Raw genomic sequence first — 19,109 nt, 5'->3', positions numbered from 1 at the left:
GCCATGTTATATTTTTTTAGCCAACACAGGAACAATTAAGCATCTGCTGCTATTGTTGCTGGTGGCTGGCTTGGGCTCCTCCAGGGTGCAGAACCTAAGTAACCGCTGGCCTTCACCAGACCATCATGCAAGTTTCCATAGGACTTCAAGCCTATGGGGACAATTGATTACTTTGCCTCAAGTGGCTACCAGGTCACAGCCCCATCAGTGACAGGGAGAACAGGTAACACTGTGATATGGAGAATTGGAGATAAAGCAGGCAGGTAAAAAGCAATACAAGTCTCTAAAGGCAGACAGGTGAAGACATGGATGCTAGCCAAAGGCTAGCACAGCTATTGCCAAGGTTGGAGCCACAAGCCAAGGGTGGGACAGCCTGCATTCAAGCAGGGTTGAAGACAGAAGCTGAGGTTTGGCCAAGCAGATAACAGAGTGGATGTGAAGTCACAAGCTGGGTTTTAATTCTGAAAGCCAGAGCAAATGTAGTCAGGCAGTTTGGGTCACAACAGATATAAGGGATACATGGAGTCATAAGGCATAGCACAGGACCTGAAGCAAACTAACCGTGTGTTAGAAGGAGGCTCATGTAACTCAGAAAAGAGCTTTTTGGTGCACAACTTATTGTGCATGTGTCAAGGTTTCCTCCTTGGATTAGTCGGTTAGTGTAAGTTTTTCATATCTGTTTCCCTGGTTTGCTGATTACATGTAGTTTCTGAGTGCAAGGGGTTAATATCACTATTTGCTTGATTCTAATTTTCTGCCACCTGGAAGACAAAAAAGAGAGATGGAGAAAAAAAATTGACATTATGAATTTGGCTGTAGTTGATGCCTCGTTCCACAAGTGATTCCAACTCTGACTGGGCAGATTGCAAGATGTCAGCTGGCAGTGTACATGCTGTATTGTTCCCTCAGCACTAATAAAGGATTCATTATAGCAACTGATGAAGGGTGTTCAGGGAGTTTCCCATGCTCCAATTCCTAAGCTGTTATTGTTAATGACTTGCTGGCTTAATACAGTGTTTCCCAGACTTGAGGGCATGCACCACTTGCGGATCTCCTCCACATTGGAGGGGCACAGAATTTCATTTCTTTACAGTAAATCTCCTCCATCTAGAGTCAGCTGTGGTGGCAAATAGAAATAATAAAATTACAATAGGAACATAGCACATGTGGTCATTTCTTATAGCCAATGCCATGATGACAAAAACACAATGCAAAGGTTGTGATGGAGGTATGCAATTAAGATTGGGAAACGTTCCAATGAGTCAGCACCGTCTTCAATAAATAAGCTCTTTTATTTGGTATCAAAGCATCATTAAAATCATGAAGAACAAGCAACCAGCAGCATGCTGGTGGGGACAGGCAAAAATGGCGCACAGCGCCAATAATGTCAGAATGGCGCTGCACTTATAGTTTTATATGTTAATTTTTTTTTTTGCAGGGATCGGGCTGGAGAGGCAGCGGGCAGTGGGCTGGCAGCGGGGTCAGGGTAGAAAGGCAGCGGGCAGTAGGCTGGCAGCGGGGGTCGGGCTGGAGAGGCAGCAGGGTGGAGGGAGTAGGATTAGGTAGCATGTGTATACATTACCTCGTCCCGGCCGGCGATCGCTCCTTCACTTCATAGCTTGCACGCGTCCTGCATCCAGCCAATCACCATGCGGAAACTGAAGCCACGTGGTGATTGGCTGGATGCAGGACTCCTGCAAGCTATGAAGTGAAGGAACGATCGCCGGCCGGGACGAGGTAATGTATACACATGCTACCTAATCCTACTCCCTCCACCCCGTTGCCTCTCCAGCCCGACCCCGCTGCCAGCCTACTGCCCGCTGCCTCTCCAGCCCAACCCCCGCTGCCAGCCCACTGCCCGCTGCCTCTCCTCCAGCCCGACCTCCGCTGCCTCTCCAGCCCGACCTCCTCTGCCTGACTAGCTCCCTGAATTTTTCAATGGCGCACTGTTCCGCTGTTTTATAAAATACTATTTACCGTTTTAATGTATTTACATTGTATCGGCAGAACGGTGCGCCATTTTTTACTCTGCGCCATTTTTGACTGTATGCCATGCTGGTTGCTTATTCTTCATGATTTTAATGATGCTTTGATACCAAATAAAATAGCTTATTTATTGAAGACGGTGCTGACTCATTGGAAGACTTACTTGGGAAGACACCTGTAGTGCACAGGTGACTGGAGTGGAGAGCACGTCAAACCCTTTCCTCGGTCCACTATAGGTGCTTGCTACATATTGCTTGGATTAAGATTGGGAAACACAGTTGTAATATGAGAACATTTTAAAGAATCTTGCACACAGAAACTATTGAAGCAGGTGATTTTGCTTTTGCACTGAAACTAGGCACCCCATACCAGTAATGTTATACTAAGTGGGACGTGTAAGGGTAATTCAGGGCTCCGGCAATCGGCGGACCCAAATTACATCTCCCTCTGAGTTGCAATTACTCGGAGAGAGAATAGTATTTTCCGCTGTTGGGGACTTGAGCGGCAGCAGGGTGAGACTTCATTTGGCTTGCCCTGCGCCCAGCTCACAGGCGGCAGACACTTACATACGTGAAATTATGCAGTGTTCCCATTGTATTGTCATCTTCTGCTAGCCACTCATCGGTTTACTTACATTGGTCCATTCACCCAGTATTCAGAACCATGAAGCAGCTAACAGAGCGAAGCACTCATGCAGAATAGCAGAAAAAAATGCTTAGCTGGCAAATATGAAATTAGGAAGCATTCACCACTCCAGTGCTGGCTGTGGCGGTTTCTAAAAACTCGGTAACCACAGCAAATGAGCGCCACTCACAATTGTGTTTTGCTATCCCTGCTGGCCCCAGTGATGGTTTCCTAATGGGAAAACTGCTGGTGACATTAGTGGCCCACTGCTGAAGAATTAAAGGATACCCGAAGTGACATGTGACATGATGAGATAGACATGTGTATGTACAGTGCCTAGCACACAAATACTATGCTGTGTTCCTTTTTTTCTTACTCTGCCTGAAAGAGTTAAATATCAAGTATGTAAGAGGCTAACTCAGCTCTGACTCAGACAGGAAGTGACTACAGTGTGACCCTCACTGATAATAAATTCCAACTATAAAGCACTGTCCTAGCAGAAAATGGCTTCTGAGAGCAAGAAAGAGATAAAGAGAGGAATTTCTTATCAGTGAGGGTCACACTGTAGTCACTTCCTGTCTGAGTCAGGACTGAGTCAGCCACTTACATACCTGATATGTAACTCTTTCAGGCAGAGAAAGAAAAAAAGGAACACAGCATAGTTATTTGTGTGCTAGGCACTGTACATACACATGTCTATCTCATCATGTCACATGTCACTTCAGGTATCCTTTAATCCTGGAACACATCCATTTTTTATTGGCCAATTTTACCACCTCCATGTAGTATGAGGGCCAATAGATGTTGATTATTATGAGTAGATTGTGTAGGTAAGCTCTCATATTATATGGAGGTGTTAAAATTGGCCAATCAAAATTGAATGTGTGTACCAGGCTTCAGGCCTAAGTTCAACAGTAAAGATCAGGTGTAAACTGTCCACTGACAACCAGGTGCCACCAGCTCACTTGCACAGGTTCTATACCACACCTCTCCATAGAGCAGAACACATTGACTGGAAGAGTCCTGCACAACATAGTCTGACATACCACTGCTATGCTGAAGACCCCTAGCTATATTTTTCATTCAAACCCAACATGACAGAGACAGACACCATTCTAAAAATAAACGCATGCCTTCAGGAGTAGATGAATGACAATTGACTTAACTAAATGCTGACAAAACGTAGGTTTTTGTCATCTCATTGGAGGTCCACCACTAACAGCAAAGTATCTGCAGACACAGTCAACACCACTGAGGGTAGGTAACTCAGACCTTACTAGCTCCAACACTTTGCACAGCTTGGGTTTACTGATTTATGAATCATTAAACTCCAGGAATTAAATTTCAACTGTTGTTCAACATTATTTTTTCACCTAAGGAATATTGCAAAAATTAAGCACCTCATTCTTTCTGAGGATCTTCCAACCCTTGTTCAGACCATCATCACATTTTGGCTGGACTATTACAAAGGCCCTCTGTACAGGCCTTCCAAATAAAAGCATACACCACCTGAAGCTAGTATAGAATGCTGCTGCAAGGCTGTTAACAAGCCAACCCTGCCACTGCCACATAACACCAATCCCTTGCTCATTATACTGGCTTCCCATAAAATGGAGAATCCTTTTCAAAATTGGCAACCTTTTTCAAACCAGAGCTTTCTGTCATGCTGTCCTTACCCTTTGGAGAACCTTGCCACACCCAATCCAGAAAGCTCCAACCCTGGGCATGTTCAAATCAAAACTGAAAAACCCCCTGTTTAATCTGGCATATATGATCACATAACTTTTTCCCCTGAAGGCAACACTATAGTCTAAACTGCTTAGTGAATTGAGGCCTAGTCTACTGATGCTTTTTAGTCTACTGATGGTTTGGTCAGTTGCATCAAAGGGGAATTCACTAATACCAAATGTTTTAGACCTGTTTTTAGACCTGGTCTAAACCATTTGGTAATTAGGTGGGTAAAGCAGGGGAAATGATCAAAAGATGCAAACTACAAACAAGTAGCTATGACTGACATCCTTCTCCTCTGATGAGCTCTCCTCTGCATACAATTAAATTCCTGCATAATTAATTCCAAAGGTTCCATCCTCACATCTAAAATACCTCACAGAATTACTTTACCAACAAGAAATCAGCTGGTCTAATCTCTGTCAGAAAAAGTGGGTGTGGTTACTTCTTATGTTAGATCAGGACTAAAAACAGGTCTAAAACATTACACCAAACCATCAGTAGCCTAAAAACCATCTGTAGACTAGTCTAAACTGCTTAGTGAATTGAGGCCATTGTAATGATCTGAGACCTCTGCACTTATGAGCTTTGGGTCCTGTGGGAGAAAAGTGCTTTACAAAGTTTTAGTTGTTGTCTGTACAGGGATAGGCCATCCACAACAATCAAGAAGGACTGCAAGGTTGTACAGGCATGTTCCTGTTTATTTACTGGCTATAGAAGCAGTAGCCAGAGCCAGGAATCATAGCACAGATCTTGCGAACAACAATGTTTAGAGTATAATTGAAAGAACTAATGAAAAACGATTATATCTCTTAATATACTACTTGATTTTTTTTCTATCCACAATAAAAGATGTATGGACACTCCTCTGTGCCTGGTATTACATTACTACATTCTAGATGACTTTATGGTGTAGGTCTCAGGAAGAAGAAAAATAAATTCATAGAAATGATTTTAATTAATATTTAAGATTCATTTCTTTATTCCTATGAATGATTTTAATTACAGTAAACCATTTAGCATTTTCTAATTACAGATGCAAGTGCTGTGAAAAAAAAACCTTGTCAGATTCTTCACAATAAACTGTGTGCCAAAATTTAATCACACAAGTAATGAAGTATGATTAGTGCTCCCCCATTAGCTCATTTAGAGCACATTTCTGTTACACTGAGAGATATGCAGTATATTTGCTAGTATATTAGATGCAGGGGAGCAGGACCTGTGACTGCAGCGGGGACACCAAGGTATGAGGGCCCAACTACTCACCTTCCTTTCCTCCTCCAGTTTAGGTGTTTTTGTGGCTATACATGTTATGGGTGTGAAGATGGCCTTACTTGTTTTATGACCCTTGTAAAGTGGGCCCCCATGATGTGAGGGTCACCAAGGAGAGGCAAGGGAAGGGATGTCAACATTAAGGGGGCCCCTTTCAAAGTTTTACTGGGGGGCCCCATGATTTGTAGTTACGCCTCTGAATAGATGGAAAGCCTAATACAGCAGCTATAGTAAAAATCCATTAATCCAGCTGGTGGTCCAGCTTGACTGTGGGGCAGCTCAGCTTCTGTTGCAGTAGTGTTAGCGTGATGACAGTTCTTCAGCTTTAAAGGAAGCATAAAGCAAATTTTGCTGCCCCATGATATACTTAGCGGGGGCTTCCTCCAGCCCCTTGCAGCCAACATGTCACTCGCAACAGCTCCACTCGCAGCCCCGGCCCGGGGTTCCCGCTGCGGACAACGTGGACTTGATTGACAGCAGCGCTTCACGCAGGCAGAGTAAGGACGACAATGAGGTAGGCCTCTGCACTAGCGGGAACCCCGGGCCAGTGGCTATGAGTGGAGATGCTGCGTGGCAATGTCGGCTTCAAGGGGCTGGAGGAACCCCCTAGTAAGTATATCATGGGGCAGCAAAATTAGCTTTATGTTTCCTTTAAATTGCCCTGTGTTGAATTGACTTCACATACACTAGCCTGGAAAAGGGAAGCGGTAAATCTTTGCATTAAAAATACAAACATACCTGACTGAATTTTAATTTCTTCAAGCCTTACCCCCATCCAAGTCCCTTTTTTTCTTTTTTCATCAGCTGAACAAGTGAGCCATATAGGCATATTCTGCATACCTGCGTACATGTAAAAAGGGCTCAACAGTAATCTGGGTGCCAGGTATAGCCGCTTGCAGAATATTGGTAAAATTACCGATATTCTACTGTAAGGCAATGGGTAATATGATAGAGTATCAGTAATTTTTACTCATATTTTACTATCACTAAACCTAACCCTGTTCTCATTTTAACCCCCCCCCCCCCCCCCATCCATGCCTAAATCGAAACCCACTCTCCACCCCTGCCACAATATGCACCAACATCTGCGCCATCCTTTGCTGAAATTCAAGCCAGCTAAAAACGATAATTATTGTATGCCTCAGGTGTCAAATTGTCTTAATTTATTGCCACAATTAACATGGTAGTCTATGGCGCGCCCATTTTACCAGAGCTCTGCAGTCACCCAAATTACCTGCCCCCTCCTCCCAATGGGAGGCACTCCCTATGCCCACCCTTTCCTTTCCATGTAGTCACTCCTAAAACACTCCCCCGTGTCAAGGAAGTGGTAGTGCATTCTGTTCATGCACACATAATTATGTGATGATATATTTTGATATAAGGAAGTTGCTTAAATCCTGCATCTTGACACTATTAACGTGTGGAGAAATTAGAGCATAGGTGCTGCCAGAATAAAGACAAATACTGAATATGTACCAGTTGCTATTTCCTAGGTGACAGTGGTAGCCAAAACCCTGGCATATCTAGAGAAGAAAATGGTGCGATGGTAAGAGGCGCAGGTTGCCATCGTTGTAAGGCATGCAAGTTGTGATCACACCATGATGAAATGGTGATCAGAGCATTGCAAACTCAAAGAAATGAGCTGAAAGTGTAGGAATGGTAGAGTGCAGAGGATTGAGTCCCACTGGCCTGCCCATTAACGAAAAAAAAAATTGCCTGTGGGAAGAGCATGCCTATAAACTGTTGGGTTGAGGTCTGATCCTTACAGTGCAGCCTCTGCCACTCCTTCACAAGTGGATGACATAGCACAGCTGAAATTATCACTTCTAGTGTAAAGTTTTTTTCTGTAATCCTTTATACCAAAGATTAGGCCATCATGTACATTTAAGATGAACTTCCACAAGAATTTGAAGCTATCCGAAAGTAAAATATTTGTATATTGCCAATATTCTATGAATTGGTATTTCCCATGGTAATATATGGATAATCTTTACTGATATTTTACTATGGTCTTACCTAACCTTACTCTTACATGATCCCTCCCTCTATTTGCCTAACCCTAACCACCCCTTTGCTGATTCCTGACCATAATTAATTCCCCCCGCCAATACCTAACCTTAACCAGTTCAGCCTTCAGTTTTTTTTCACCTTATGCACCTGAGCAATTTTCACCTCTCATTAATTCGCCAATAACTTTATCACTACTTATCACATTAAAATTATCTATATCTTGTTTTTCCGCCACCAATTAGGCTTTCTTTGGGGGGTACATTTTTCTTTATTTCTAAATGCATTTTAACGGGAATATTAAGAAGAAAAATTTAAAAAATAAATTATTTCTCGTGCTACCATAATTAAAACCCTCGTATTTTATTTGCCCATTTGTCCCGGTTATTACACCATTTAAATGATGTCCCTATCACAATGTATGGCGCCAATATTTTATTTGGCAATAAAGGTGCATTTTTTCAGTTTTACATCCTTCACTATTTACAAGCTTATAATTAAAAAATAATAGTAATATACCCTCTTGACAAAAAAAAGTTCAGACCCTTAGGTAACTAATAATGTTTCATTTATTGAAAGTTTTTTAATTAAAAAAAATATTTGGGTATTTTGGGGAGAGTGTGGGAAGTAAACAGTTAATTTTAAATGTAAGTGTGGGTCTGTGTATACAAAAATCGATGTAGTTGTAATTTCACTATTTGGCCACAAGGTGGCCTTATTCATTTTTTTTAGGCGTCCTGTAAGAGTACTATGTACGCTTAAAGGAACTGAAGAGCGGATGTGGAGATAGAACGATTGCGGCTTCTCATAGACGCCAGCAATCGTTTTAACGAGGACTTACATCAATGAATGGGAACTGCGTTCCCATTCATTGATCTCCGGGCTAATGGGAAGCAGTGCTGGAGCACGTGCAATCGGCCGCGGCAGTGCGCAGCAGCTGGGCTGCAGCCCTTTTGACATAGCAGCTACATCCAAAAGGCTTAAATTGTTAAGGACTCTCCACTGATTTTGGACCTAAAGGACCCCTCCACCGATGCCTGACCCCCCCCCCCCTCCCCATTCCTAACCAGAAGGACTCCCTGCATATGTTCACTATTTGTAGTCACAGTTTCTATATGCTCTGGTGCCAGCTGTTTTATTGGGCACCTCTGAAGTCCAAATTACCTATTAACAGCACCTAACTGCTTCCAGGCCATCACCATGCAGGCTCATGTCAGAGAACCCACCTCTCTTCAGGCCAAGGAATACCAAAGATCATCGTCAGAAAATATATTGAAACATCCCTGGCAAAGCAGATGAGATACATTTCAGGTAAATCATTGCCTGGGCTGAAAATATGCATCTCAATTCATAAAATGCTGTAAATGAGCAAAGATTGAAATACTGTTCAAGACATCCAAATATAGGAATGCAGTGATTGAAATATATTTGAAATATATTTCTTCATATAACTAACAAACTATAAATGAAGTTTGAAGATACTTCTTACAACCACAAAAATAGTCTTTTCAGTTACATGAAATGCAATAATTAGTAAAAAGATTTCATAAAAAGAAATGTGAGCACTGAACAGCATATTTTAAAGTCTCTTCATTAGCATTTATAAAGGGGTTTACTAAATTTAGGCACTCAGAAGAAAGTTATATATAGACACTTGCAGAGTCCAGACACTGCTTAACTTTTCCCTGTATCGTCGGCAGTTCCATTCATTCTGTTGTTCACAGTGGCATCAACAAAAAAAGTAGCAATTCAGCTGATTGCCTTTAATTCTCCTTACTTTGTGTGGTGTAAAAATAAGTTTAATGCCTGAAATACTGAAAGACTAAACTGGAGAATTGATACCATAAGCAGACTCCTAGGAACGAGCCCCGAACGAGGAAATGACAGGAAGTGGAATGCGGTACTTTGTGGGATTTAAGTATGACAGCTTTTCATAATATATCTTTGGTTTTGAGGCAGTGTCGTTTTAATTACACATTGTACAGCTGCTTTTATCCTGCACTTCCAAGCGCAGAATATTTCAACACTATAAAATTATAATGGGACTCCATATTTTGTTACACACAGTAACTAATATGCTTTTCAATACACATCTATCCCCCCCCCCCCCCCAAAAAAAAAAAAACATAAAGTGATAATTTCCCAAAGAATGAGAGTTGATTGAACTTATATGTAGATTGAACTAATTAGTATAAGTTTTAAACATATATATATCAAAGTATATTAAAATGTTTGAATATGAATATGTAATGTAAATTACTCTTACATGCCTACTTTACATAAATTTAATCTAATTGGCCCCCAAACTGTGATTTCTTAAGCTACTTTTGATTAGAAAAAAGTAATTCTATCAGTTTAGATCTTTCCATTACAAAACGTTTTTCCAAACACAATTGTAAGCCTGTTACACACCATGCAATTTCCTCTCAAATGGATGGATCAAATTGACTGTTTCTGACAGGTCCAATCTGATTTCTGATTGTTTTTCTGATCGATGTAGTGATCACTTCTATACAAAATTGATTTTAAATAAAAGGATCCGAAATCAGATGGTATGATTAGATTGTGATCTCTTCTGAGGACAGTCAGAAAAGGGGGATATACCAAAAAGGGGGTGCATAGGAGTAGGGGGATAAAGAGGTAGAGGCACAAGACAGAGAGTCTGGTGGGAGAGGAGAAATGGCAGGAAGACCTCTCATCAGGACTTCAGACATCACCAGCGCTGTTTGTCAGGGACATGCAGTTAAAAGAAGCCACTAAAATCTGAAAAGAGGAAAGGGTCATTGGGGAAAACAACAGGGTGGAAGTGGGAGCTGGGAAAAGAGATAAGATTGCTTGCAATCAAGCTAATCTAATTCTCTGCTCACTACAGAAGTCAGCTGTCAGCACCTGTATTACTGGCTTCTGCAACAGCAGACGGTGCTGCATTATTGATTAATTACCCTGATCAGGATAAATAATCAATAGTCCAGGGCACTCTGGTATTACAGCAGCCAGTGCACATGGTACTAATGGCAGGCAACTTCTGAAGCACTAAACACATTGTGCCACTTCTCCCTGCTATTGTCCCAGCTGCAGTTTAGCAATCATTCTCTCTATTCACCCTGCTGCTCTGCACATTCACTCACTGCAGGTTGTGTGTGACGAGCAAGGAGACACATTGCCCACAGGACAGGAAGGGTTAGGGGTGCGACATCCAGTGCAGGAAGTAGTACAGTCCCCTGCACTGCCAGCTGCTATTTTCCAGAATGTTGTCCAAACTATGACAAAAGGTCCTGGGTGGAAGAACACAGTGGCTGAACACCACAGCAGCACCTCTCGCCATGGCTACACCCGGTGCTGTGAGCACCTGCAGACCTACGGTAGGTACGCCACTGATGGTGTGTACTAGATATTCAATTTCTTTGGTTTTCTTTGCATAGTCAAATACAGTCATTCTTTAGGGTTCGCAACAAAAAATGCCAGTGTTTAGTTTGCTGTAGTCACCTGGTTATACGATGTGATGTACAACTTCCTTCTCTGGGCTGCTAAATACTTATGTAGGAAGAGGAGAGTTGTTGGCCCTTATTCAATTCACTTTTTCTCCTACATTTTCTTCTTTTGACAAGGGCCCATATGCAATTCACTTTTTCTCCTGAGTTTAGTCCTAGGTGATGCTTTTTAAGCCACCAGCAAGCAAGAAAATACTCAAATTAATGTTGATATTACTTTTTCATAAACTTGTACGTACTTTTTGAATTGTAGAATGCTTAAAAATGATTTTAAAGAGAGTATGAAAATTATATCTAAGGAGATAACGCAGGAGAAAAAGTTAATTGCGGCCCATATGCAATTACATTTTTTCTCCTGAGTTATCTCCTAGGAGATAATTTTGATATTCTCTTTAAAATAACTTTTAAGCATTTTAACCTGCTGGGCGTTTTGATTCCCGCGGACCTGCGGCCACGGTGGGTTTTTTTGTGCCCAATTTTTTTTTATCATGTAGCTAGCCTATCTCTAGCTACATGATTCCCCCCTCCCTGCTCCCTCCCTCGCACCCTTCCGATCGCCGCCGGTAATCATGCCCATCAGGAAATCCCGTTCTGAACGTGATTTCCTTTAGTACAGGGTGGAGCGGTGCACAGCAGCGTTACTGGATGAGCTCAGCTTAAGGAGGTTAAAACTGAAAAAGTACCTAAAAGTTGGTGAAAAAGTACTATCAATATTATTTTGTGTATTTTTTTGCTTGCTGATGGTTTCAAAGGCATTTTATGACAAGGTCTGAAAATATCACCTAGGAGAAAACTCAGGAGAAAAACTGAATTGCATATGGGCCGAGGTGTGAAAATATCACTTAGGAGAAAACTTAAGAGAAAAGGGGCCATATGCAATTCACAGTTTTCTCCTAGGAGATCATTTTTCATCTTCAAATTAAAACAACTTTCCAGCACGATTCAACTAAAAAAGTACCAAAAAATAAATTAAAAAGGACTATCAAAATAATTTTGAGCATTTTCTTGCTTTCTGATGGTTTAAAATGCATCTTATTAACAAATTTAAAAATATCACCTAGGAGAAAACTTAGGAGAAAAAGTTAATTGCATATGGGCCAAGGGCCCATATGCAATTAACTTTTTCTTTTTAAATTTGTCAATAAAAAGCCATCAGAAAGCAAGAAAATGCTAAAATAATTTTGATAGTCCTTTTTCATTTACTTTTTGGTACTTTTTTAGTGGAAAAGTGCTGGAAAGTTATTTTAATTTGAAGATGAAAAATTATCTCCTAGGAGAAAACTCAGGTTAATAAAGTGAATTGCATATGGTCCAAAGTGAATTGAATAAGGGCCACTGGCCCTTATGCAATTCACTTTTTCTCCTCTCTGCTATTTCCCAAACACCCTTCCACACTGCCACCAGTCTCTCATTCTCCCTGTCTGCTCTTCCTCTATTTCTTTTTCCTCCCTGTTGTTCTGCATCCCACAATTTCCAGCAGCATTTTTATCCCCACCATCTGATCTCCCACTTGAGATTACAAAAGTGGTGATCTGCACACAGCTTACTAACAGGTGATTGAAATCACAACCCAATTCTCAGTTTAAGTCTGTGATGTACTCCACTTTCTATAAAGTGGCGATCAATTACCACTACCAGAACTATACCTTTATAAATGAGGTAAACATTACTTAAGGACTTTCACATTACTTGTGAAAGGTACAGTATATAAACATATATAAACTCCTTATGGATTGCAAATTGAAGGAAAAAAAAGGCATCACCTTAGTCTGTCAATTATTGCAAGAACTGTGACCAAATGATTCCTTGACTGGGTAGGCTGAAGCCTCATATACATGCTAAACTAAAGTCGTTTGAACCGTACGACAAACAACAGCTTTTGCCATATTGGAAGACAATCCTGTGCAAAAATGTAGCCAAAGGACAATGGCAAGTGACTGGCATCAGGCATTTTGCCGGATCGGACAGGCGGATCAACAAATATGACTTTCTGCTTGCACAGGAATATTTAAATGAGTTGATAATTTTCAATTTCGGTGTTCAGAAGCGAAAAGACTTTTCAATGATGACGTTGGTAAAGTAATTTCTGCAACGTTCCATCTGCATCTGTTTTCTGTGACTTTTGTTGTGTGTGTGTACTGACCTTGAGATATTCCTTTCACAATGAACCCACTTGCCGGCCTGATTCTTTTCAGATTTTAGGGTCTAAAAGTGGTGCAATTTTTTTTTACAGGCTTTTAGACCCTGAGGGCTTGTTTACAATAGGGCCGTGTTTGGACTTTTTTTCAAGCGCAGGCGATTTTTAAAATCGCTCACAACAAAACGCTTGTGCAATGAATCTCTGTGAGAAGGTTCATATCAGCACGGTTCATGCGTTGTGCGTGCAGCAAAGCGATGCCTGTAGAATTTTTGGGGTGATTTTGCCTCAATGGAAGGTATAGGAAAGACGCAAACGCTCACAAAATCGTTTGGTGCAGCGATTGCATTCACGTTGCATTTTAAGAATAAATACATTGTATTTATTATTTTCTGGGTAAAAGAGTTCACTTTCTGACTTGCCTCAGGGAGTGTATTAAAAAAATGATCTGGAAAAGCACTTTTATCAGAAACACAGCATGCAGTGGAGTGCCGGAAGGGGGAAAAAAGGGCACAAAAACACAAAATGCTTGCGTTTTCGATTATAGATGTGAATGAGGCCTAAAACCTGGAAAAAAAATCACACCACAGAGAGATCTGCAGTAGGCCAACAGCCCCAGCACTTACTCACCTACCTGGGATCCAGCACTGCAGTTCTCCCCCCATCCTCCGGGTGGTCTTGTAACACTGTAGTGAGATCGCCGTCTGTCATCATGACGACAATCACTGTAGTGAGATCGCTGTCTGTCATCATGACGACAAACTGCAATCTCACCAGAGGGATGCAGAGACTCGGAGGACAGGAAGGAGAGTGGCTGCCGGAGCCTGGATCCCCAGGGAGGTGAGTGAAAACACCCGCTGCGTGCTATGTTTTGCACAGACCTCCTGGCGCCTACCATGAGTCAGGCTCGGGATACCCACTCCTGGCTTGTTTTTTTCCAAGTCTGAGCCTGACTTGTGATAACCGCCAAGGAGGTTAAGGATTATCGCACACAGTTCCGTGGAAGTTCGGGCTGTGAAGCAGGAAGCGTCAGGAGGATGGAGTGCAGTGTGAAGCGCCACTGCCAGAGGATGTCATCCAGGTATAAAAACCCTCTCCCACCTAGGACACCTATTTCTGCTTCTTTTGAAACTATGCTCACTCATACATATTCACTTTCACATATGGTTTGGGAGTTTTACATCCACACTAAAAAAAGCATTTTCCTTTAGGCTACTTACACACTAAGACGTTGCCTTTTAGGGGACGTTATGGTCGCATAACGTGCCCCTAACACAACGAATGGTGGTGTTGAAGTTGGACGTCACATTGAGCTGCGTTATGCAGCTCTCAAAGCAGCCGCTCCAGGTTAGTGATAGGAAGTCCGGATCTTTTTAAGGATTCAGATCATTTGAATCGGATCATTGAAAAGATCCGGATCTTTGAACCGAATCATTTGAATCATTTTACTAGGGAAGCAGACTGGGTGTAATGACTAGCAGGACAGGACTAACCCTGCACTGTACATTCTGTATGTTCTTGTTTCTTCCAGACAGACATCCACTGTGAACCGAATCTTTCATTGTGATGATCCGGATGAATCGACTCACAAAAAAGATCCGGATCAAATGAACAATTCGTTCATGATCCGGACAACACTACAGTCCTACCAGAGTCTCTGCAGTGCAGTGAATATTAATTAGCCATGTGGCTGGCTGCGAAGAAGGACCTCCTCCTCCAACATTACTGAGCATGTGCAAGCAGTCTAACGCTGCTTAGCCCAGTATAACGTACAGCATGCAGCACTTTGTTTAAACGTGCTGCGTTACTATGTAATGCAACGTGGGCACCGTGAGCAGCACAATTGATTTTACAGTGCTGTGAGTTAGGCTGCGTTACTGGCTGCTGTAACGTGGGACTTTAACGTCCCACTGTGAAACCAGCCTCAATCCAAAATTTTGTGGTGATTACATAATTATCATGATATGGCAGAGTATTATACTGTATATAGTTGCCACCAGCAACCAGTCAGGAGTCATCTTTAAGTTGTATGATAAGTCATTTGTTTCGGTGGCACAAGAGGGAACCCCCAAAATATTAAGCAGATGATTTTAATGTGTTTGGCTGATCAATGTAAATGTACATATACAGTAGTCTTGCAGTATAATGTTTTACATTTTTTGCTGTAACTTTTTAAAAAATTGTGCTTTGCATATTTTGCTGTTTTCTTTACATTTGTTGTGAAAAGATATGCCATGATACCAGGTATGTTCAATTACAGTATATGATTTATTTACTTATTTATACTGTACTGTATTTATATATTGCTGACATCTTCCACAGTGCTTTACACGCTATGTGGTTTTGTCACTAACTATCCCTCAGAGGGACTCGCAATCAAATCCCTACCACAGGCCATCATAGTCTAAAGCCAATTTTGGGAAAAGTCACCTTATTTATCTGTATGTAGTTTGAATGTGGGAGGAATCCAAACTGGTCAAAGGAAACCTAGGCAGACACGGGATGAAAAACATACAAACTCAATGCAGATAGTGTACCAGTCCAGAATACAACCAGAGACCCAGTGCTGCAAGGAAAAATAGCTATCCACTATGCCTCCTGCAGACAAGTGTGGACTAATATATGATTTATGACTAATATATGACTAAAAATATATTTTGAAAGATTCCATGAAATGCATCCGGAAAATGCAATACCCATATCTGAGGACACAAGGATGGATAGCATTTTGAGGACACGAAGACAAAATTAACATTTAGAAGATATCCATATTAGGTATTGGATGCCATACTGGCCACCATCCACGATGAACCACAAAATTATGGATAGAATCTCTTTTATAACAAAATGTTAAGTATGGAAAAGAGTAGTACTTCCTGACATATGTGTAGTCTGTCATCCACAGCATGACAAGTTCTACAGTATCTCGGGATGTTTGAAATCCCTTTTGCTTGTTATTGTATATTCTGTATAGTCCATGTGGTCTGCTCTATTTTAGGGAAACCTCAAATAGAATTAAAGACAGAATTTAATCACATAAGCCAGCTATCAATAATAGATATACAGAATAGACAACGTCTTAAAATTTTTATTTTATTAGAGACGACGCCTTGTTTTTCAACTAGAATCACAGTTCTATAGCTAGGTGCACACCATACAATGTTCTGTTAGATTTTCTGTTAAGGCGTGTACACGCACCGTACTTTTGCAAACGACAGGTCCATCAGACCCTCCCGCGGGGTGGTCGTTCTGCCAACAGTTGCACGTGAGTACAAGCTCTCGGCAAACTGAGCTTGTACAGACTAATAGTCTGCCGACAGCTTGTACTCACGTGCAACTGTTGGCAGTACGACCGCCCCGCAGGAGGGTCTGATGGACCCGTCGTTTTCAAAAGTGATTTACCTGCCAGATAGATAATTTCCAACATGTTGGAAATTATCTATCTAACCATCTACTGCGTCTGCCTAGCAATTAGGCATTGTTCTACTCAGCAGGAGAAAACCAGAACCAGAAAATAATCTAACAGAAAATCTAACAGAAAAATCTAAAAGAAAATTGTATGGCGTGTACTTGGCATTAGAACGTATCTCCAAACTGAGGAAGGAGATCATGAAAAATCCCTGTTGAAAATTGAGGCTCAATGGATAAAGAGATTAGGAACACTATATTGAAAACTTTAAAGGGACCCTGAGCAGTGAAAATAAACAAAATCGGTACTTACCTGTGGCTTTCTCCAGCCCTCCGTAGGTCGAGAGGTCACCCAGCATCCTCCTGGCTCCTCTCCCGGTCTCGCTGCACAATCCATCGCCGGCGACACCCAGGCCGAGTGTCGGGCTGACACTTCCTCATATGGAAATGCAGCCACAAGCGTAAAGAGAGACACAACGCTGGAAAGGCGAGGAGGAGGGAGATGGAAAAAGCCTCTAGAGGATCCTCACCCATGGTAAGTATCTAACATTTACCTCTTATAAACTTACAGGTTTACTTTAACAATAAGTCTAGCATTTTTATGTTCATAATTATTTCATTGTTCTTTTTTGTTTGTTTGTTTGTATTTTAATTTGTATCCCACGGTTTTCTTTTATATTTAAACAGTTACAAAGTAGGTTGTGTCTTTTTTTCAGCAAGGCTTGGTGTACAGAGGCGTCAGAGTACAATAAAAATGTTTAAAAACCGTCTAAAAGAGGGGGATGTTCAGGTGGACTTACCTCCCTCAAAAATATAGAACTCAATTGAGTCACAATATATCAATACAAAAAAACGTTTTATTTAACTCCACTTAGTGCAACACGTTTCGCAGGTGTGGTCCTGCTTCATCAGGCAAACAGGAGTATAACTCAATAGGTCTAGATGCAGAAGTGAGGCGCTCACTTCTGCATCTAGACCCATTGAGTTATACTCCTGTTTGCCTGATGAAGCAGGACCACACCTGCGAAACGCATTGCACTAAGTGGAGTTAAATAAAACGTTTTTTTGTATTGATATATTGTGACTCAATTTAGTTCTATATTTTTGAGGGAGGTAAGTCCACCTGAACATCCCCCTCTTTTAGACGGTTTTTAAACATTTTTATTCTACTCTGGCGCCTCTGTACACCAAGCCTTGCTGAAATCTTGATTCCACCCTCGGTGGAGGGGTGTTACCCCGTTTCCTATCTACAGAGAGCGACATCTTAATAACCTGAGTGGGGTCAGGTTCTAATACTCCCCACCTGCATTTGAAGTGGTTGCCTATGGGTAACCCATGTTTGTGAGTATATCTTAATATTTTGCTTTAAACCACAACCAACTTAACAATACTACACCATATTGGGCTCTCGATTTCTCTTTGTTCTTCCAAGCACAAAGTAGGTTGTGTGTTTTACGGTCTCTAAACAGTGGCAGCCTATTAAGTGTCCCAGAGTTAGAAAAAGTAAATAGTTCAGCAAAATAAAACTAGTAAAACAGCCTGGTTATTAATATGTTTTGTACTGTACACACTCATCATGTCACATATCACCTTGTGTACACTTTAAAGGGTCCCTAAAATGAATAAAATAGGCCAATTTAACTTACCTGGGGCTTCTTCCAGCCCCATGAAGTCCTCCTTGTCCCTTGCCATCATTCCATCCTGAAAGCTGGCAGACTTGCCCAGTTGTGGGCTACTGCACCTCTTTGATTGCACTCCCATAGCCGGTAGCATTCTGTACATGGGCAGTCCAAATTTTTATAAAATGTGCAAGTGCAGAACACTCCCAGCCATGGTAGGGGGAATCAGGCAGCGCACAGACTGGGGGGCCAGGCATGCAGGTGTCAGAAAGTCACTGCTGCTTATCGGAAGAGCATGGAAGGACAGCGAGCGCACAGAATACTGCAGGGGGCTGGAAGAAGCCACAGGTAAGGTAAACTGGCCACTTTTATTGAGCTTTAGGTTCCCTTTGATAACCCAACAAGGAAACTTTGTTAAAAGTAAGGCAATAAAAAGTAATATTGAAGTTAAGTTAATCAGGAGCAACTTATTTTAAGTGTTTTTTTTTTCTTGAAAAGTGCCCAAAAGTCGAGGTGAGAAAAAGATAAGGAGAGATAATTCATGAGATATACTCAGCAAACCAACCTCAATATACGTCACTTAAGCGACACCTGAAGCGAAAATAAACTAAAGAAATAAACAATTGTATCTATCTTCCTTCTCCTAAAAATGACTTTTTAAGATATTCCACAGTTTTATTTTATGTTTAAATCTACTTTTTAAGTTTAAACAGTTTTATTGTTTTTGCTCAATGACACATTCATTGAAGTAAACCAGAGCTAAAATCTATGAACTGTTGAACCTTTTTATCTCTCAGAAGGCATTTTCTGCTAGGAAAGTGTTTTATAGTTGGAATT

This window comes from Hyperolius riggenbachi, chromosome 5, assembly GCF_040937935.1.
Source record: "Hyperolius riggenbachi isolate aHypRig1 chromosome 5, aHypRig1.pri, whole genome shotgun sequence".
In the NCBI taxonomy this organism is placed as follows: domain Eukaryota; kingdom Metazoa; phylum Chordata; class Amphibia; order Anura; family Hyperoliidae; genus Hyperolius; species Hyperolius riggenbachi.
This window is presented reverse-complemented; position numbering follows the sequence as displayed.